The 23,443-nt window shown below is 37.3% G+C and overlaps 1 long non-coding RNA gene across 2 annotated transcripts in view; it reads left to right on the plus strand.

The window, feature by feature from the left end:
- The window catches only part of LOC143160538 (uncharacterized), a 66,388-nt gene extending 52,386 nt beyond the window's left edge, over window positions 1-14,002 (plus strand). For both annotated transcript variants that reach the window (XR_012995399.1, XR_012995398.1), the window contains exons 3-5: window positions 12,874-12,945; window positions 13,028-13,099; window positions 13,184-14,002. This is a non-coding gene — a long non-coding RNA (uncharacterized LOC143160538). The remainder of the gene's footprint in view (window positions 1-12,873; window positions 12,946-13,027; window positions 13,100-13,183) is intronic.
- The last annotated feature ends 9,441 nt before the right edge of the window (window positions 14,003-23,443 follow it).

A 23,443-nucleotide genomic window follows, 5' to 3' on the forward strand; every position in this document is an offset into this window, starting at 1 on the left:
ATAGAAACTCCAATTCATCACCACCAGCTCTGTATGAAAAACTGCTGATCATTTGAGAAAAACAGCCATGTTTTGTTACTAAACGTCAAAATGAAATCAACTGATGAGATGTACAAGCTTTGAATGCTTGTGCACTGTAAAATTTTGCAGAAACATTTACTCATCAGCATAAAGACATGTTTACAGACTTACACCTTGGGAAACCAGAAAGGAAAACAAATAAGGTTGGTTTATGTCCTCAGTAAAGGAGGAATGGGTGGGGAAAAAGGGGGAGGGAGGAAAAGTCTTACTGGACCACACCAGGCAAGCAAGCATACTTTCTCCAATTTGGAACCTTTTTTCAATTTGGACAGTGAAACTTTCTTTCCATTTGTCTGAAATGACCTGGAATGTGCTTTAGCAGCTAATCCCTTCACATTTGGGTTTACTCAGCATAGGTCAAATCAAAGCAAGGATTCTCAAACACAGGACCAACCCAACCCACTTTCTCATTTACTTGGTCTTTTCAGCCACATCCATGCACAGCTACTGAAAGAGAAAATTAGCTATGTTTACACAAAACTAATACATATGAGTTTTCTAATGGAAAGAATGGAACATAGTTACATGCTTTTTCCTACAATCCACTTAAAGTGATATTTTGCTGTCTCTCCCTCAGTGTCTTGGCTCAACATACTCCATCTGTATAGTCACATTTTCTCAGTAAAGAGGTCTAGGGTTATTCTGCTGTTGATTCATTCATGATCAGCCTTTGTATTTTGTGATTTCATCCAATAACTGAAGTGTAAATGTAAGGGAGACATAGCTGCCTATTTGTTTTAATTGTATTTCAAAGGTTTTCCTTTAAAAAGTCATCTTACATTCTCTTCTCCCTAGATATTTAGGGTTTTTTTAGACTACACATTTTCCACTTCTTTTGATTATACAAGACTATGAAGGACATACATTTTCCACAGCACAGGGAGAGCTGATGTCTGAACATTAGCAAGTCAATATTTGATGTGGCATGAATAAGAGTATCCAAGTGGGAAGGAATTTCAAGACTTAGATCGGAGTAAGAACTCAAACAAGCCCAATCTGAACTGCAGGCAGAAGTCCAAACTGAAGTTTGAAACTACCCTCAAAGTCTGCACCTGTTATTTGAAGACTCATTAAGCTCATTGAACAGTTGCAGATCAAAATGGAAGAGCAAGTAAAACAAAATTAGGTAATGGGAACAAACCAGAGAACATGTTCATAAAGGGGAAAGGAAAATTGAGACATCTGTCAACAGCCTATATCTTGGATGTCTGTTAATGGTTTTATATTCAGTTATATGTTATTCATTTGTAATTGCTACAAAGTGCAAGTGTCTACGTAGTTTGGATGAGCCACAGGTACTAGAACTAAAGAATCTTAGGCTATTGCGTAGTGTTCATCTGAAAGATACATTGCATTGAATTTAACACATTTTATGGTACTCTTGCACTCAGATTGCCATTTTCAGCACAGCACAAAAGAAAGCCCTGGAATTTTTAGCAGAAATTCCACTGAGTGTCAAGGGAAGGGATCTTTCAAAATCTCTTGGTCCTTTTGAAATTCCCTGCATGCAGTTTCAGGGTAACATTGTTTTAAAAAGCCTGGAAGGTGATTTTCTAGAAAGTAGTAAAGAACTTTCACTAAACCCTTCTCCCTTCCTTTTTCCTAATGAGCTCTTACATACAGCTATCCTGAAGCAGAGTGTCTTGCACATGTGTAAACACACATGTGCGCACATACACAAGCTCTTGGCTGCCTACGTTTGTGCCAATTCGTTTTAGTGGCAGCATGCCCAATCTGAAATTGCCTGCCCCACAGCTCCTCAGGAAAAACACTATCATGGGTTTGATTGAAGAAGTTATGGCATTGCTCACATCCTCTTTCTAGAAGGCAGCTCTGCTGTTTTCTTCCACATGAAGTTAGATTTCCTGGCATGCACATATGCAAACTTCCCTCCCCCAAAAAAGTCAGACATGACCTTCCTCTCTATTCTCATATGCCAATAAAATAAGTTGCAAACTTAGCCAAAAAAAAAAAAAAGGAAAAAACCCACATCCAGCAAGTACTGGGTTTATGTGAATATTTTCAGAAGATGCTTATACTATGCAGGTAATCCAATATAATCATAAACAGCTGAATGAGATTCTGATCCTAACCTTCAGGTACCCAAAATAGGTGCTTGAGAGTAAGCATTGGAAAGAAGGCAAAGAACAGAAGAGAGGGGAAGTGTTAAAAGTATTATAGGAACGGGTTAATGCTACCCTTATTTTTGATATTCAGGAGGAGTTTGTCATGACTACAGTAGCCCACTCCCTTTTTGCACTGAATAATTCCCAGCATTTCTGTATCACCTCATCTCGGATACACATATTGAAGACTTAACTTTCTAATCTTGCTAAGTGTGGGTAGAGAGAAGGAAGAGGAGAGCAAGAAATACCAAATAAGCTTCCCCTCCCCTTTGCCCTCACGTTACTAAACGATACTTCTCTCTTTCTCCAAATACTTGAGGAATTCACTGCCTCTGCAATAAAGGGATGAGAAAACCGAAAGGAGATGACTGATTTGTATATGCATCATAAGTTATTTTTTTATTTTATAACTTAAAAATATATTTTATATGTATAGTTCTCAAATAGCGGGGGTGAAATTGCAGTTCCAGAAAAAAGTGACCAGGATTTGTCACTCTGTTACTGCCTCATTAAGTAGATTTTATATGTTAGAGAAGAATCTAGATCTCAGAAACCATTTGCCTTCAATTTCCTTCCAGTATATTAGCAGTGCTGCGAACAGCATATGACAAGAATACTGAGCTCTTATGCAAGACACTCAGACTAGACCCTCATACGCCAATTAAGCATGATCCACATTTCACAACAAGAAAAATCAGTTCCAGAGACATCAACAGACTGGTTATATCCTTTCTTTGGTCATATTCTATTCTTCCTTCCATCCTATTCACTAATTTATTTCTTCCTCAGACTCATATTCTGTCTCCCACACCCTTAAGGGGTAGTATTTGGAACCTTAAACCAGTTTCAATCAACGGGATAAGGTCAGCCATCACATCCATGGGACTGGCAAGATTAGAACATATTCATCCCAAGTCCACGTGCAGTGCCCTATTCAGACAGCTATGCTGCCTGCTAGTTATCAGGTTGAATTGGAAACAAAAGTTATATTAAAAGACAGCAGGATCATTATTTCTTCCTTCTGCCCCCCTCTTCAAGTGCCTGAGGTCATTTTCCACAACAAAAATGAAAGCCCTTCTTGGAAGTGTTTTTGTGCTAAACAGCAGTGGTTAATTTCTTACAACTAATTAGTTATTCAAGTGAAAGTATAATGATCCTCCAACATGATTGAAAGTGCTTCAACTGAGTTTCCTGCTAACAGCATACTTCTAGAAAAGATGCAATAAATCAGCAGGGTTATGGAAATCTTTAAACAAAGCAAGACTACAACAGGAACCCATTAAAGATATAGCCATGTAATATTTATGTACCTAGCCGACTTGTGCTTTTAACCTAGCACTTTCAGCTATAGCTTTTTAGCACCTGGGTCATATTCACCAAGAATGAAATTCACCCTATCTGCTAAAAGCCAGCATAATGTTTCTGCGTTAGGAGTTCGGAGTATAGAGTTACCATAGGACTTAAGTGATAGTGCCTTCCCACCAAATGGAATTTCATCTCGATTTTTCTAAAGAAAAATACAAACAGAACACCTTTAAGCAGCACAGAAATTTGAATCTGTGAGCCTCAAACTCCCTAATTACCCTTAGCAAGAAAATCAGTAGGTACCTAAAACAAGAAAGGTTTTATAAATCCAAGAAGGTATTGAGGCAGAAACAAAATTTCTCAGAACAGCCAATGCCACCTATGGTTGGTCAGATTATGATTTGTTGATTAAGAGTGGTTACTGAGATGGTAATAGCGGATCTCTAGAGATTTTTATGCTGACTGCATAAAATGCCATCCACTTACTCCAAAAACTATTAATTCATTACAGGTTGGTTTAAATGTGTATTAAGTACTGCAGAAAAGCAAGACCCAGTTGTGTAGAAACACATTTTGATTATGTTTGAGCCTTCTGGATGTTACAGATGTACAAATCTGATCCCCTTAAATCTCTGAAAAGAAGAGACATTTCCCTTTCTTCCATCACATTAAACTATGTCTGCATGTGTGTTTATATGTATTTTTAAAACAAACATAAGCATATGTGAAGCAAAGGGAATGGTTTGATAAGCTCCACTTCCTTTGGCTATAGATGCTTTCCCTCATTCCATTCACTCATTTACTTCATTGCCAATCTTCCAGTCAGTCTTCCTGTGGTTTTGAGAGACAGAATGTGGATTCACAGAACAGTTTCAGTCGAGGTCCCAAACACTGCTTTATTTCCTGGCCTACCCTTCCTTACTGCAGCAGATAGCTGCAAAAAGGTAAACCTCGTTGCTGTGAGGCTGGAAAAGGAAAACTTCAGGAAGGGGTGTAGGAACTGCAGTTTCCTGGGAAGGGGGAGGAAGCAAGAGGGTTATAAGAAATTAGCAGAAGAGGATTGAAAGACAGAGAAAAGGAGACCAAACATCACTCCCCCTTCCCAATAAAATCATCTTTGCTCTCAACCATAGGTTTTTGGGCCAATGACCACTTTCAACTTGCACTTTCTGTTGGAAAAATAAATTAGGAGTCCAGCTTAATTTTGTCAATAGAAAGTTTAAAGTGGTCACTGGAGCACAAAGTGCTTTTCAAAGGGCAGCTGAACTCAACAGGGACAAGGAGGAGGATGTTGAGAGCAACACAAAAATACAGACAGATTAAAAACATTAAGGGTGCACCATTTTTCAACAATAAAGATAAGGCTTTTATAACAGTTCCTGCAATCTTGTATCTATTCATTATGGGCTATTTTACTTTAGAAGAATATGTATTACTTAAAAATACCTTTGCCAGGGCAGAAAATAAGTAGTTTGTGTGTGTTGAGCTTTATAAAAAACCAACAGAAAACAGTAAATGAACTAGGCATTTGCTCCCTGACTACACAGGATTATGCTTCGTGTTTGTGCTGTAAATCATTGGATCCAGTACAAGTAATTGTACTGCAATGGGTTTTGCTATGCTAAATATTTAAACTGTGTGCCCAGTCCTTCAAAGTCTGAGCTTATTCTGTGTTCAGAGCTTTGTAGGGTTGAGTCAATAGCATATTTGTTTTGAATGGTTGTTCCTAGATAACAGTAACAAAAATCCCAAACTTGTTTACATCATTTAACATGCCTAAAAGCTTAGCTCAAGACACTAAAAGAAAAAAACCAAGCAAGCAGAAAAATGCAATTCTTTAGAATGGGTTCTGCTGTTGAAAATAAGAAGTTACACCATCAAAAGGCGAAGAGTGTTTTGCCAACTCTGGACCAAAAACTGTTTTGTTTTTAAACTGGAGCAATGACTGGCATAAAAAGATTTCAAGACATTTCCTCTTCTCCCTGAAGATAGCCATGAGCCTTTCTACTACCCTAGGCTGCATGTTGTAGTGATTGCAAGTTAGGCATGTCTCATGGGTCCTAAGCAGTAGCCTTTATTTATCAGAGCATACAGAATGTGTGATGGAGAGTCAAAACGAAGCAGTCAGGCAATTCCATCGAATCCTATGAAACCTTTGTTCCCATCTGAGCAGTACCTTCAGCTCTAAGACAGATGTTACATCAGCTGTTTAGCAAGTGCCCCTCTACTCTTTTCTTAACTTGTATTGATATCTTAAGAACAAGATTTTACCAACATTTACACACAGACACCCATGGAGTGTTCAACATAGTGTCGAATTGCATTTGTGGTCTAACTTCCGTAAAGTATGGTGATATTTTTAGGAACAAAGATGAAGCATAATCACTCATCTGTTTCAAATTACACATGAAAAATACTGAGTATGTTAGCAACAAAAAGATTTACATGCAGAAATCTCAAAGGAAAAAATGCAAAAATGTCAAAATACAATTACAGCAAAGGAGATAATGCAAACAGGCAATGATTTACCATCCTTACATTTTCAGAATCACAGGTCTAACTGAATGCTGTCTGCCTTTAGTTAGTATCCAGTACTGTGCAATAAACACGGTATTTGAAAAAAACGTACTTTTTTTTCATATCTACATGCTACCTAGAAAGCTCCTGATACTTATTCTGGAAGCATACACAGAACCCAAAGAGGTGCCTCCTTTCCAGTGAAGATGTGATTTCCCCTCTAATGGCCTGGGGCAGTGTGCCTCAAATGCTAACAGCTTGAGTTGTGTGCAATAGCCCTATATTGTTTATATAGCACTTCACATGTTCAAAGCATTATGAGATATCAGCCATCACTACACTTTTATGAGGCTGTAAGTATTACTCACTAAACATTAGGGTTCAAATGACTTGCTCTTGATCAAAAGAAACTTAGTGCAGCAGGACCATAATTATTTGAATTTGGTAATTCTCGCAGTCCATTCCTACGGTGACTCGGAAAGAAGAGGGGGATGGGATATTAAAGCCAGTTGCTACTGCACTCTGCTCTGGCAGTGAGATACAGACACATGGAGAATCCCTAAGCTAACTTGCACTCAAAACAGCACCTTTTCTGGTAACTTCTAAAAAAATAATTAAAAATCAAAAGCACAAATTAAACAAAATATTTTAAAAGCCCCAAACATGTTTTTCTGAATATATGTATTTCATACAGTCACTGTGAAGAACCACAAAGACAACACACAAATTGTACTGAAATACTCCAGAAATCCTAAGATGGGGCTCCCCATTCATTCTGAAGCAGTTTAGTTTTTTTTAAAACCAAGAGGATTAGTAGGCAAGTTAAAAGTAATAAGCCCATTTTTCTGCAATCTATTGTCCAACACTTGACTACAGTAGGACTCTAACTTTTAGAAATATATTTTTACTCTCCATCTTTATACATACTTTCATTCTATGAAAATTCAATTGCTATGCTGATATTTATAAGTGTAGCCTCAAAATATCGAGTCTCCATTCCCGTAAGATAAATACAAAGACAAAGGAGATGTTGAAAAGCAACCAATGAATCTACAGTCTTGGTACATATGACAACCAAATAAATGCTTGACATAAACGCTAAACAGGATACATCCTGAAGATTCTTCTCTTTATAGCTGAAAATGCCTCATGTAAAGAGACTAACACTGAGATTGAAGAAAGAAAAAGAAAACTCTTATCCTCTGCCTTTCCATCCAGCACCCATCCTATCATACAATATTGTCTTTCCCACATCTTACATTTTAACTTGTACGCAGTCTTGGTTTCCACACATACCATATGTTTTCTGAGCGCAGCTTCACAGTTATTGGCCTTAAAATCTTGCCTGCAGGATCACATGGGAAATAGATCATACTACTAAGACAAAATGTAGACCTCTATGCACAATCCAGATTCATCAAATAAAAAAAGGATGCCTGTTTAAGGCTATCACAGGAAGGGGGAGGGTAAGAAATTCCCTTCAAAGGCAATAATGAGTACAGAGAATTACTAACAGAACCTCTTGTGTTTTAGCTGAGTTGATCGTGTTGGTCTTAATATTTACCCCCTCTATCATACAACTTCCATTTGCATTTTTCTGGGTACCGGCCACACAGAACTCTATGCCACACCGTGTTTGCAATTTCTACTGTTTCGACTTACATTGTCTGAAAAGTTAAGTTGCTGAAATATTTGCTAATACATTAAAGTTTAAGCATAATGTCAGTAGGTGAGCATTACTTTATGGATATTAATGTAAAAAGCAGTTACCATACTCCATCTACTGATCTAAAGAACAGATGTTTGCATATGATTTATGGACACCGAAATATGTGCATATCTTCCATAAATAGTAATGCGTTCCAGTAACAAAGAGTGGAGAATTGTCATCTAAAAGGCTGGGAAACTGCAGGCAGTATTAGAATTTATTCACCAATTTCTTGGCTTTAAATAAAAAGCAAAGCTTATAGGTCCAGTACTGTAATCACGTATGTTGGAAAAGCTCTTACAATTTCAAACAGGACTAACAACATGAAGTAATAAATTGCAGAGTCAGGCTCGATAGCTCAGATATAAAAGTCTGTTTAGAACACATGAATGTAACTATGATTTGTTAAATAAGAGTGACAAATTATATTGACTGTGGTACAATAAGGCTAAAGCAGTAAGAAAAAAGCCAGTATTGCCTTGGGTATTTTATACATTAGTATTTCATTAAATTTTTATATTAAAGACACTTCCAAAACAAAATGTAATCAGGTAAAATTCTAATGGGCAAAGCATAGTTTTGAACTCTGCAATTAAATTATTTCTGGAGATGCAATCAAGTATTTGATTGAACTAATATAATTGCTGCGCCTCACATTTGTTCTCTTCCTAAATTAGCTTGGCTAATCAACATCACACCTCATAGCCTGTGTTGTGGACATGTAATATTATCTGATGGGTTTAATTTCAAGAGTGCAGTCAATTTTTGGACAGCAGACTTACTAAAAATCTTAGTCAAAGGCTACAAACACATGAACTAGCATACTTGGAGATGTCCTGGTTTCTGGGCCAGCAGAACCCTGATAGGACTCAGTGAACTGCAGGTTGCTCTGTGATGGCTATGCATGTCAAACAAGTTTTGATTTAGTTAAAAAACAGTCTTGTGGTTATTATTTCACCTCAAAAAGTGTCTTCTGGTGTGCGAAGGTATTTTCCCCCACTTATTTCGTGAGCAAGAACCAGGATGATTCTGCATAACTTCAGATTTCTTCATACCATAATGGACAAAAAAGCAGCCTTATAGAATGCAGAGTTTAAACAAGGCAATCACAATTTTCCCTCCTGTCTTAGACTGGCATGCACTAGTGCTTCAAGATGTTATGCAGCTGCTACTTTATCTCCAGAGATGGCTGTACTACAGTAAGTGGTGAAATACTCCCGAAAACATCTTTTTTCTAGCAGAGGTTTACAAAGATGTTTCCATAGGTTGAAGGCAACATGAAAACATTGTGATTGTCTAGTTGGATTTCTTGAAAGACATTGGCCTTAGAATTACTGCATTAGTAATTAGGAGCCGATGCTATACTCCAATGCACTGCAGAAACAACTGCAGTTAGTGTTTGTAGAATACAGTAAGAGTCTTAGATTACAGTGAAGGTTATTGGATTCTGTTCTTGCAGTTTTTAAGACCACAAAAGAAATGAACACTTTTCATTTTGTCAGAAAAAGGACAGCTGCACGGAGTTTTTACTTTCAGCATATAACTCAAAGTCATCCAAGAATAAATTGAATCTCTAATAACTACAGTCAGCTGGATTTAATTCCTTTTGGTGGAAGCACAGCAGTGTCAATACTGACTGAGGTTTAGTATTACTGCTAATTTATTGCAGGTAAAATATCAATAAAACATGAAAATTTTTTATTAAACACTTCTCAAATGACAAAGATGAACACATAAAAAAATGGAAAAGGTGATAAGAACTGATAACTGATCATTCTACTTCACTTTTTTCCAGATGAGCATCCAGGTGCCAGCTGGTGTAAACGCAGATGCCACTGACGTCAATGGAGCTGTGTCAGTTTACACTAGCTGAGAATCTGATCCCAAGTGTGTTAGTGCCATTTTTAGACATTGCCACTGGAATTCATTTTTGCAACACAATTAAAAGTACATCCACGCATTGCATTTTTTCTTGTCCCCAAGTGTATAACTGGAAGCCTGTTGACAGACTGTGGGAGAGGGCAAGTGGGAGGTGGAAGTAGCCAACAACTGTATCCATGAGATAACTCTGCAATATGAGTATTAACACTATTGTTCTGTTGTCTTCCTTTTATACAAATGAACATTTGCCTTCAAAAAGTCTTAACTCCACCCTCCATTAACAATTCAATGCCAGCAAAAGAAAAAAGATGCTGTAAACCATGCAAAGCATCTACCGTATAAATATGTTAACATACTATTTTAATCAGTGCAGAATCTGAACAGACTGTTTTAATGCATCATTAGGGAAGTTTTCTAAAATTGTAAGAAACCCCCCAAACCTGAGATCTGTGTATTCACCTAAGTATTTGTTCCTAAGCAATCTCACTGCTGTACAAGCAGTAAGATTGTTAAAAGTACCAAAACAGCCATTTGAAGTAGCCTGCAAGCCAGACCTGTCTGACATCTATCATTTATATTTCATCGAGCATTTATGTGGGGGAGGGAGAAGGGAGAAAGGAGGAGGTGGGGCAATAAACGGGGCAGAGTAGTACTTCACAGCTCCAGCCACAATTTCTAAGTAGGGAGAGGGAGCTTTTATTGTTTTACATATGGCAGCTGTTAAACATGAGTGTACTGTATAACAGTTGCCAGTATTAACCAGTACAATGAAGCTGAACATTAGTCTTTTGATTCAAGATATCAAGGTCAAAATGGAAAAGCTAACTAATTAGAACCGAAGATGCAGTTCACATAGCATTGGAGTAATTGTCTGTTTGTGCAGCACAACACCCATATCTTCAATTTAGGTCAGGCCATCAAGAGGAGGAAAAGGACTGAAGATGAGATGCTCTACTTCACACAGTTGCCCTCTGGAAGGACTGGCAAAGGCAGTCACTTAAATTAAGTACAGGTCATCAGACAAGATACCTAATCTATTCCTAAGACAGCAGCTCTAGCAGTCCAAATCCCTATGGCCTTTACAGCGACACAACGAACTACTTCCTCATGTACCTCTGTCAATTCACATTAGGTTCCAATTTTTTTTAAAGCGATATTTCATGTACACCATGACCCTATTGCTCATAGCAAGGAAAGTGCTTTGGTTTATTTATGACCTACTAACCTTAAATAAAAAAACCATACATCCAATCTGAATGTTCACATAAGCCTGCAGATCTGAAATAAAACTTAAAATAAAGCTGACATTTGTAACAGCTAGCTAAGCCCAGTAAGGGATTTAAAAAAAATGAAAACCAGATGAGAGAAGATGAAAGCATTTTTACCCTGCATAACCTGCACACATCAGGAATTGGGGCTGGAGCTCAGGAATACTTTTTTGTGTTTTTGTACTTACAAGTTTCAGCCCATTTCAACAGAGGCTAGGTAACCAAGGAAATACTGAGGTTTTTCCATTGGGGGGGTGGGGAGGGAATAATAACAACCTGTGAAAGTAATTCCTTCTAAGATGCAATCCACCCAGCTGCAAGCTCTACACAGCTCCTCTCCTTCCCCTACACCCCGTCCTAACTGCCAGGTATCAGCCAGGCAAGACCCCACATTGAAATATGTAGTGACAGATGGAAGTAGGGAATAAGAGCATAGGAATAAGTACTGAAAGAAATGGCGTACAGAAAGAAAACTTATAATAGAGCGGATCTTAAACATGAGCGACCCTAAACCATAAAGTCTATTCATTTGGCTAGAACAACGTTGAACAGATGCAGATGCACAAAAGACTACTGAGTTGGAGAGCCTTACTCTCTCATCACTCATGCTGGTGTAAGGAACTCCTTTCGTAACATCTATTGAATTAAACTGTGGAAGAGCCAATAGTAATAAATGGAGAAAAAAAAATATCAAACTTCAAAGCTAAAGTATTGGCAGCAAATGTCCCATGCTGTTGTTGACTGCCACATTTGGTTAGAATTCAGATATATTCATAATCACAGTGGCCCTTCTTTATGGTAGGTCAGATGTGTTTTGTTTAGAAGAAAATTGGTTGGTTCCATTCTTGTCTAGTTCCCCAATAGGCTATATTAATGACTCTCTGTCTTTAAGATATATTTGATAGAAAATACAGTTGAGTTAAATGATGTAATAAATACCTCTACATGCAGAGCAATTAGTTGAAAGAAACAGCTAGGACAAAGCCCTTGTCATAGTGTTTGTTTACAAAATACATGCAGGCAGCACACTTACAACCTTGAGTCTTCTGGTGCTGGTTCCCTTTATGCAAGTACAAAAAAAAATTTAACAAAACCCCCCAACATTTATGAAGATTTTTAAAATAATCAGAAATGGCTGAGAGTATAAGTCCTTACCAAAGGACAAGGTAAACAAACAGCAATTCATAGAAGCCAAAGAATCAGTCACATAATTTCAGTGCAGCAAGCTAAGAGTGGACCTAGCAAAAAAGAATTCAGACCAGCTGAGCTGCGAGACCACCTTCTGCAGAACTCTGCTCACAAATGCAAATAAGGTAAAATTCCTAGGTTACCATGTTTTACCTTCTGATCCCAGTCTCTAAAACCCCTCCCCTACAACATGAAAATTGCAGCCCTGCATAAATAAATAAAAATTAAAAAACCATATATTTTAAGAATGAGGAAAATTTAGTTGGAAAGCTCAGAAGATTGGAAAAAAGTGATGTGCTACTGTGGAAATTTTTAAGAGTAAGCACTTTACTGTGTGATGATCAAGTTCTGGATATGGACAGCATGCTGCCACCTAAAAAATATATGAAAAGAAATTTAGGTCATCAAGCCTTGAGGTACATTTGCCTTTTTTCCTCTGGAAAACTATCATAACAGGTTCTGCATGTATGACAATTTGTAAGGAAAAAAGGCCTTCTGTCTAAGACATTTGCTGAGAAATTAAGCCTTCTTAAAAGAAAATGTAGTTTTCATCAATCCTAAGCAAGTTTAAATCCAATTGAACCACGTCAGCAGAAGAAGTTCTACTCAATCAGACAATCTATAATTGGCAACACTGACTCATAAAACTCTTCGCCAGCTCTGTTCATATATGGGATCTTGTGTTTTCATTTTCTATTAAGTTCAGTTTCGTGAAATGACAACATCAATCCACTTGTGCCTGGATCCCCAGCCTATATTGTCAAAGCCTGAATAAGTGAAATATCTTTTCTTTTCATAGAAAGAAGTTTGGAAAACTGCCAGCTACTTGCACAGACTGAAACAGGATGGGCAAAGAAGGGTGTTGGTGTCGGTAAGAGAAAGATGACTGAAGTTGCATCATCTGTATGATTAAAATCATTGTGTGAATTTTGATTTTCCCCCCCTCCTTTCAGACATTTGAGGATGCTGTGAAGTCAATGGAGTTCTGTTGTAGTGGTTGCTTCAGTGAACATTCAACGCTGTCGGTGAGTTTGGAATTCAAGTGAAAACCATCGACCGTTGATTGTACCCTCCAGCTAACCATCCTCCTCCTTACTTCATGCTTTCAGGCCTTAACACCGAAGATAGCAACCTAACCACCACATGATGTTTCTCCCCCACCCTGCCAAGCTTTACAAAAAAGGTCACAATCAACATTCATTGCTGTCGGTGGGTTTAACTATGTGGACAAGCTCACTGAACAATGAATGCAACTGTGGCCCCACATTTTGCAGTTGCCGTTGAAACGAACACCAGCTCTGAAAGTCGTAGTGAGAAGCAAACACTTCTTATAGGCTACATTTTTCTGGCCAAAAAAATAGTTGGGGATATTCACTTTTTGCTTGCTTGTTTTTAAGTGTGTTTAACTTAGGTGACTAGAAAAAAAAAATCACTGCCTTTTTCTGGAATATTGTCCTCCCAGTGTTCATATAACCTATAAAAATTCTTATTCAGTATGTATGTGGAAATAAATAATAATATGGGGAACTTTGTGTATCATCCATTCCTAAGGACTCTGAGCATAAGAGGAAAGAATATTTAAATCTCATTTTAACTAGGCATTGTGGAATAGTTCAAAAATTTCTTCTACACTTGTCACGACAAATACAAATGGGAGCCAGAGTTCAAAGATACGGATAAAATGTTATATCAAATAAAAGATTCATTAATTTTACATGAAACTGATTTTAAGCACCTAAATAGATACTGTTAGACAGCAAATACTATTACATTTGCCTTTTTTAGGGATCTGAAAGATGACAGAGAAATGTATATCCAGTAATAATAATGGAACAGTAGTTAAATCATAAAATTACTGTAAACTTTGGGTACCTATGTCACACTCTCAGTATTGCTGATCATAAGAAAATAAAAGTGTAAATAAAGTTTGCAACTTTGTCCTTATTTCCTTACAACCCTTTATTAACCTGGTCAGACACACAAAAGGACCAGTCTACATTTCTCACATCACACAGTCATCCAAGGTAAGTTCAGCCTTTAGACGTAGCACAACTGCAGGTATTCTGCAGTAGGAATTGCTTCTAAAAGTTAGGTAATGGCACAGCATTCACATTGTTCCTCCTCACAGTGGGGGGGTCCATTAACAATACTTTAGTCTGATTATTTACAAAGTTTCCTCAGCACATCAGTTACACAACAGTTATCTTGTGTACTGTACTTGCTTGTTTTATCCATGTTTCACCATGTAGCAACTGAACAGCATACAAGCCATCAAGGCTATCATGGAAGGCTACATCTGTAGTTGCTTCTTAAACTGTGTTACCATTGTCGTTTATTTCAATCATGAGAGAGATCAGTCCTCAATCCCATGCGAGACTGGTATTTATAGGGAAAAAAATCAGTTCCTCAAAGACATAACCACACTAACAAATTAAATCCTGGAATTGTTTGGACATTATTTAAAATCGATGTTTAGGAAGATTATATTTTTTCATTGCAATATTTACTAGAGAAGAACCCACGGGGTCTATTGCTCACTGGATACTATTGTGGTCAGAGACAGCAGAGTTAAGTATTAAATGGAAGCGTTGCTATGGATGTATGACTTCTCAGCAATGCTGTTCAGGGATGTCTGTATCTTTAAGTTTATTTCTACAAAAATGGGAACTTGAATTACTACCGACTTACATATTGCAGATAGATAAAGACCATATTAAAAGCAGGACTCAAAGGTATATATTCTATCTAGAAGGAGAAGCTTTCAAATTAAGTTGTAGCTAATATGTTCTTGCAACAGTATGCATCAAGGTTCCTTACTGGAAACTAAAAATCAGGTCTTGTTTCTGCAATACAGTTATTAATGCTAGTTATAGTTGTGTTATGTATGTTTAACAGAAAATACTTACCAGAATAGAAGATTCTGGAATTTGGCAACACTAGAAAGAACCAGTGTCCTGGAGCATGAGTGGTTTCTGTATATATGTTTTCTATGCTAACTGATAATGTCTGAATGATTAGCACTGGGGAGACAGATTCCTCTGCAGGAAAGAGGTAAAGTTAGTTATATCCTTTTCTAGGGCAGTATTTTTCCTCAAAATACATGTTTTTCCCTGATTTCTATCATAATTTTGTTTCATACACTCATTAAATATTAAACAGCAACAATTCCTACCCTACTAGAACGGGGTGCAGAAACCTCACCCAGCATTGACCTAGGCACAGATAATCAGTCCACACCCATTACAAATATAAAACAAATATTTTCACCTGGACTGCAAGTTTTTACTGGTTTCTGAAGAACAGACTCTGCAGCAGTGGTCTCTTTTAATGGTGCCTAGTATAAAATTTATCAGTGATTTTAGTGACATCATGCTTTCATATAGAGATAGAAAAATGTCTTCTTAGTGTACAGATATATAATATTTCATGCAACTTAAAGTCCACTTCTACAGACGAGTAATTTACAGAATGTTAATTGGCAAAAAAATACCATTATTCCACACCCCACAAGAGATGCTGGCTCACACACGTCTTTCCTTACGCCGTAAAGCCACAGAACAATCCCATTTTGGTAACGGTAGCTGTGAAACACTGTGGAAAGGTTTCATGGTAATTTTCATGGGGTTTATTTGTTAATATGCTATATATGCTATATATGTACTCACAACAATACCCACAGGCCATATAGACCTATAGAATTGTAAATAATTCACTCACAGCAATGTTTTTAGGCCAAGCATATCAAAGTTGCAGTAAACGCGATGGACCTTGACATAATAGGAGCACTAGTTTTACAGCAGCGGAGGAGAAGGAATGTACTTTCCGTACATCAGAGATCAGTTGCTGTTCCCCAGTGCACGCAATACTGTGCTGGAAGACAGCAGAGGTGGTACTAAGGGCTTGTTATAAGGTTTGGAGTTGTTGGGTTTTTTACTTAGCTCTAAATGTGTTTCCCCCCCCCCCCAACTTCTGGCATAAGAAGGGTCAAAACATCTAACCCAACAGTTTCTGCATCAAGTCTATAACTTCTGTTTAGCAAGTACAGAAAGACACATGGTTTTACCTCTAAAACTACAAGTCAAAGAATTCCTATGATAGAAATAGTCTGTGATATTCAGGACCATGGTAGGATGAGTATATGTTAGACTCGCTTTTTGGCACAGCCTAATGCCACCACACTAACATGTCTTGTTTTACAGATGGTGAAGTGACATACAGTAAGTTAAAGGGTTAAACATAGAAGTAGCCTATAGTTGAACTGGAAGCAGCATCTAGACGATCTTGGACTCCAATTGTATGTCTTTCTGGAAAAAAAGAATAATCCTGTAATTCTGACTTTTCCCTAATGCAAACACCATGTTTTTCTTGCTGACCACCCCCTTTTTCTTTTCTTTTGATGTTTATCTTTGTTACTTGCCAGAGTTACATTGAAAACCAATTTTTTTTTTTTAAGCACTTGCATGGTGACACCCACTCCAGATTAATTTTTATATCTTGCCCTTTCTTTTATTTAGGTTTGTATAATTTTGTCTTAACTTTTCTTTTTTTTTTTAGTCTTCCTGTGCATCCTCCTTAAGTGCGAGTGCCAGAAACACAGACCACATTCCAAACAGCCCAGCAAAGGCTAGCTGAAATAGTTTGATGTCTCCTTATTTTACAAACAATCACTGATCCTTTTCAGCCAAAAATAGCATTTGTAATGGCACCACACAGTTAATACATTTAAATTTATCTAACATTATTCCATAGATACATAAATGTCCACAAGTTCTTTCCTAGTTTGAAATAGATTATTTCATCCCCTTGAAATGCAGCACTTGCAATTCTTTGAACTTAGAGATTTTTTTTTTTTTTTTCAAAATATAGCTCCTCCTCTCCCCCTGAAAAATCACTAAGGTTTTGAAACTTAGATACCATGGCAGCATGTAGTAGTAGGAATGAACTTTGAATACAAACAGAAGCCTATCATGATTTAGCAAAAAAATATCTAAACTTGCCATTGTATTTCATGTGTCCCCCCCCTTATTTTAATTTTAAAAGTACAGACTGCAAAAGGGGCAATAGAAAGAATAAATACAAAACCAGCAAGTTTTTCATGAGCTTAAAAAACATTCCCTCCCATATGTAAATGAGGTGTCTCTTCAAGGTGCATAGACATAAGAGAACTACTAAAACATTTACCATTTGTCATTATTAGGAGATATTGCAGATACTGTCGTATAATTTAAGCAAACAGAATTTCTGGAACACAATTACAAGAGTTAACTACTGTCCAATAAGAAATGTATTAGAAGTAAAAGGACAGCACTGTTTTACATTATTGCATCCTCATTCTTTGTTCATATAGTAAGCATAATGGTTAACTGCCCCTCCTGCTGTCTGCATCCAAAGTGGATTTACAAGCTCAGTATTTTACATTGCTGTGTTAGATCCTTCACTTTATAACAACCAGTAATCACAAATTGAATACACAAATATGTCTGACATATATGTAAGATAAGGTTTGTGTTTGAGTTTAGGAAGTATTGATCTGAGGAGGAAACAGGGCAAGTATTCAAATTGCACAGCTTCCAAATATGGCTCTTATCAAATAACCTGATAGAATTGCCCAATTCCTACATCTGCTGGTTATGAAACTGCCTTTACATTGTCACTGGAACCAAAAATAGTCTCCTCCTCCTAGGTTTGGATCTGAACTGATAGTAAAAATTTAGGGAAAGCTTCAGGTGCAGAAACTAATCCACACAAGCCATGAATTGCAATAGAAACTTTGTCTATATTTCACAGTAAATCAGATATAAGCCCCCAGCTCTGCAGCTAGCATATATGCCCATGATAAAAATCAGGAAATATCCGAATATGTATTTCATGAGATACAGCTGTTTCCAAGCTAGCCCTAAAAATTTTGATGATGTTTTAACAAAGCCACTTTAACCTATCTTAAGTTTGCAAATAGATTATCATGAGACCTGACGTGTTTTGTTTGGAGGTTTGTTTTTTTTAATTGTCATTATTTTCTCTATTAGAAATGTCACACTAGGTCTTTATGATGAAAAACAAGTCTAAAATGGACCAGATACCACAATTCTAGGATACCAGTGTTCAGAAGGTTCAGATACCAGGTCACAGAGGCAAGATAGCTGGAAAGTGACATTCACCTGGACATTAAGATAATGGAAGATTCACTTTGCACTCAAGATAAGCTACAATATACATAAACTATTTATCTAAACTACAGTATCACCTATGGGTAACAGCAAGTTATCCCAATAATCATACTATTAAGCTAATTGATTGCATGGATATATTATTTAGTTATTAAACAGTTAAAATATTTTATCATAGGCATTTTGAAACACTGAAACAAAAAGAAATACAAAAATATTAATTTTAGCTAGTAAGAGCTGAGTCCAGGTGGTTGCCCTCAAAAGTCAACATCACCATCTGATGTGCAAAACATTCCCAATTATCATAAAGTACACCCTGTGCTAATTACTGTGTTTGCCTCAAAATAATGAGCCATGATAAGCTCATGATAATAGATTTACATTTAAATGCCACCCAGTTCACTGCCTCATTATGAATATGCCACTGGTTACCACACTGACAGACATGATGAAATTACTGCATCTGCTGTCCCGCAGACTAGGGAGACCACAAACTGCTAGAGGGATACCAAAACTAAAAGAACTTTCAGACAGACATTCAGGATGCAACTGTAGAAGACGACAGGAAAACAGACAGTACTTTAAAGATGGCAGCCAGCTGTGGCCTACAGAATATCTTAAAGGAAGCCTTTGTAACCTCTCCAGGAAGATCTCTGTAGATCCCAAAACAATTGCGGGAGATCATTCCAGAAGTTCACATGGATCTTGGTCTGCTAACTAATGAATTCCAATTCTCTGCTGGTTTTAGTCAACATACTTTTATTGATTTCAATGGAATTATGCCAATTTGTACAAGCTGAGGATTTGGCAAGCCAACACACAAGAGAAATGTAAAAGTATGGTCCCACACATCCTACACTAAATAAAAATGCAGTCAGAGGTAGATATCACTCTTGGAGGAGCGGGGAGAGAGAAACAAAAGAACATGTACTTGAAAAACACATGTTCCCACCTACAGAGAAAGCATTTATGCCCACAGACAAACTGTGGGTGGCCCTGGACGCCTAACTACTCCGTTTGTACAGATTATTGCTTTGCAGGTACAAATAAGGAGCTTCGGAACACAACAGGCAGAAGAGTATTTTGGGGCAGAAACCTCACACCCACATTATGATAATCTGGCCTTTGCCACCACATGACAGTCTCCTTCGCTTCATGAAGCTTGAGGTATGTGGGTGGGAAAGAGCTCACAGAATATTTTTGTCTGACAATGGCTCCCAGAGCATAAGTGTACATACTTGGAGCAATGGCAGCTTGTTTCCTCTCTCTCCCTTCACATTGTACACTTTACATCATTTGCCATTATTTTGACACAGAGCTAGTAAAACTAAGCCATTCATTGGTTGCATTTGAGAAAAAAAATTAAGCCAAATAAAATCATAGAATCATTTAAAATACCTTCTGTCACAATATCCAGGAGTTTCTTCATTTGGAGTGCCTATTGGCACCCCTCTCTGGCCTAGAACTACATACTGACTTCAAATTGTGTCAGCCTTTACAAGAGAGTATTTATGTTCTGCAAAACTTTAGACACTGCAGGTATGTGTACAAATGCTTGTAACTGCTGACTGGAAGTGCCTTCTGGAACCAGATGACATGCATCAAGAGTAAGATAACCAAACCACAGGTCTGTTAAAAGTGAATACCACAAAATGACTGTTAAGAGTCAATTCTAAAAAAAAAAAAAAAAGTACCAAAAATACCTCCCCTTCTTCCCCTCTCTCCATTGCTATACCACCTATCCCATCAATGTCTTTAGGTGTCTGTCTGCATCGTCAAGACGCTTCATACTTACAAAAAAAAAAAAGAAAAAAGAAGAAACATTAGGTTTCCTTCCTTCTTATAGAGGCTGTTATCTGTGTGGGAACACGACTTCTGCTTTAAACCTTGTACTGAGATTTTGGGGGCAGTACTGTATCTATTGCTAATTAGTCGGGAGCATTGCTCAGGAGTAATCCAAGTCTGAGACATGCATACCTGCACAGAATTTTTTTTTTTTTGCTAGAACTTAGGTGCATACCTTTCCAGCTGGTTTTGACCAGTCAATGTCTAGCGCTAGAGGTTCGTCTCTACTTAGATGAGGTACCTGAGCTATATTTTCCTGAAAGAAAAGGCTTCCTGCCTTATTCATTTTCTATGAAGACACTATCAGATTAGCTCAAGATACCCATGATAAAATTATTTGCCAGGAGGATATACTAGCCTTTGCTGAACTGAAACTGAAAGGTAATTCAATAAATTGCCTACAAATAATAGACCATGTTTTAAGGACTGTTTGTAGTAATTAAAATTAAACAGACTATTCTTTTGCCATCTTTCTACCACAAATGAACTGGTATAGGTCACATCTACAAAGAAATTCTGACTTGGATCCCCAAATCAATAAGATTACATCAGCAGCTTGCTGTGCTTGAGCTCACAGGGCACTGGTGCCACCATCCTCCTCAAAACAGGAAGAGCCACAGTTTTAACAGGCCCTCCTAACTCGTTGAGCAATAAAGTTAGTATCTCTGCATTACACATAGATGAGACAGGTAGGTTCCTGAGCTGACTGCAGTTTATGTACCTTTATTATCATCGGAAACTGTAACCGTCAGTGTTAAAGTGAACACAGAGCCTGCATACTTACAAGCCCAGAATACTGCAATATGTACTTAGGTTCTATGTTCACTTTAAGATTGTTGGCTGCTACATTTCATCAGCTCTTTTTAAAATAAGGTTGCTCACTAACTGCTTTCCAAGCTTTCACATATGTATCATTTCCATCAGCTACAAGTGTAAATTTGCAAGCAATAGGAACACACACACATGCGCGGTCTGATGTAATCTGTATAGAAGGTAAAGCTGTCACCAGATGGCATTTTTAAGTTTTGTGCAGCCAGATATTCAGAAGCAGCATCCAAATTTTGGATGCTTCACTTTTTTTTTTGGATACTCCCAAAACACCGCATTTGCTCCTAGAAATAACTCTTGTGATATTTTGTGGATAAACCTCTAACAGCTCATTTTGCATGACTACATACCTAGACTATAAGAGCCCTAAATTAGTACTTGGGTAGAGACCGCTCAAAAATTCAGTCCATAATGTCAGTAAATAAACTTTTTACAAATATAATTTTGAGTCAGCCCTAACAGTAGCAAGAATAAGTAGGTTGCATGTTCCTTTCCTACAGGGAAATGTTGCCAAAAATACATAACTGTCACTTTTCATCTTCGGAATAATGTTAGCTACTGAAAAAAAGATTCACAATGAGCAATTATGTCTTCAGCTTTCATGTCATTTTACATCATTCCACTATCAGCCATGCTCAAAAGCTTAGAGGCAACATTCTAGGTCAGTGACTTTTGCAGACTGTGTTTACTGTTTGGTAATTAAGTTAGATACACTTTAAATAACCAGATTCTGAAACAGACAGCCACTTACAAACACATGACCAAATGTATCAGTGGCACTGTTGACACTGGATGAGGAAAATTATACATGTTAGCAATCATTGACTATCACTGAGGATTATAAATTTAAGGATTATGATATTAAGAATAAGTGGATCAGCAAATCACTGCAGAGAAAAATCTTTAAGATGTAGCTAAAAGCCAGACTGAAGGACTGACCTACTTTTCATCACCAAGTTTTATTTATACGTGTATAGAATTTTTTCTTATGATTTTCAAAATAACTTCTACAAAGAAAGCTTTCAACTATTAATAAAACTAAAGAGAATGAAATACTGTAATTGGTCCTCAGATTTTACTTTTAATAAGGTTTTAGCCTGCATCTCATGCAAATAGCCACTAGTACTGTTTCAGATAAAACTTTACACAGCAAAATAGAGACATTAATTTTCACTTTATATAAAAATTTTTGTGGATAAATTAAGATATTAACTCTTAAGACAAAATTGGAATTTTAAAAAACTTATTTCATATCAAACATGTCTCAGAGGCATCTACTGTTTAAAAAGTATATAGGTTTGCTATTTTTTTCAAGTCTTGCATTTCAAAATGAACATTTAAAAAGTCAGAAAAAGATCTGATGGGTGCTATAAGATATGTTATTTGTAACAGCAGTTCTCATAACTCTTCAAGGGACAAATAGACCTTTAAAAAAAAAAGCAATTTAGAGAGGTACTGTAAAAAAAAAATCATTTGGCCTTCATTTTGTGTTTAAGGAGTGATGCTAATGGATCAAGGCATGCAAATGATAACAGAGCACAGAAAGGACACAACTTCAAGCTGGAGTCTGGTAAGTCATGCAAGTGGTTCCACAGCAGAGGCTATTGGGGTTCCACTGTTTTGGGCGTACTTTCTTCGGCCCACCCATAAGGTTCAGCTCAGAGTTTTTGTTAGCTTAATTCCCTACCACATCACCCACAATCAGCATTCAAGTGGAAGTCTTCAGTTTGCAACAACCATGCAAAAAGGTCCAATTTTAAAATCCCATTTTGTCTTTTCTAGAGCCTGACAAATTGGCCTTTTATTTCAAGATACACACAAGCTACAAGGCACAATCAACAGTCACAGATTATTACAATATCCTGTCCACCTAACTGCACCTGCAGACCACGGTAAGGACATTGAAGCCAGACCCACAAGCTAAAGATGACACAATACGATTGTAGCATTGCCACAGTTACTTCTGAAGTACTAAGCTGGAAAATTAGTCTTAATGTTTGCAGGTATTGCTTTGGCTGAAACTCATGGAAAAACTGGCTTCAAGAACGAGGAAAACTCAACCCACCACATGTATATTTCTGACTGTTATAAAACATGAGACTGAACAAGGGGTTTCTATGTCCCTTTCTGTGCCAGGGGTAGAGGTTTGCAGTGGTGTCACACTCAGCTGCCAGCAGGTGTTGCAACGAGCGGCCATGTAAAGCGTCTATTCACTGAACTCTGTCACTCCAGTTATGTGCTCTTTATGGCAAGGAAAACAGAGAAAACAAAGAGGCTGTTATGCTTTAACTTCAAAGCCTTCATACCCCCAAGCTTCAGCTCTGTACCTCAGGCAGTGCAACCCAGAAGAGAGGCAGCATAGTTTCAGGTAAAGATATTTTTCTGCTCCGATAACCTAGTCTCTGTAGTGCTTGCAAAAGAGACTAGATTTTTTTCTTTAAAAAATCTTGGTATAGGCACAGTGATAGCAGAAGGTCATCTGACATTTGTCATTTGACGGACAAGTAAGTTTTATTCTTAAGCTTCCAA

This window comes from Aptenodytes patagonicus, chromosome 5 (assembly GCF_965638725.1).
Source record: "Aptenodytes patagonicus chromosome 5, bAptPat1.pri.cur, whole genome shotgun sequence".
NCBI lineage: Eukaryota > Metazoa > Chordata > Aves > Sphenisciformes > Spheniscidae > Aptenodytes > Aptenodytes patagonicus.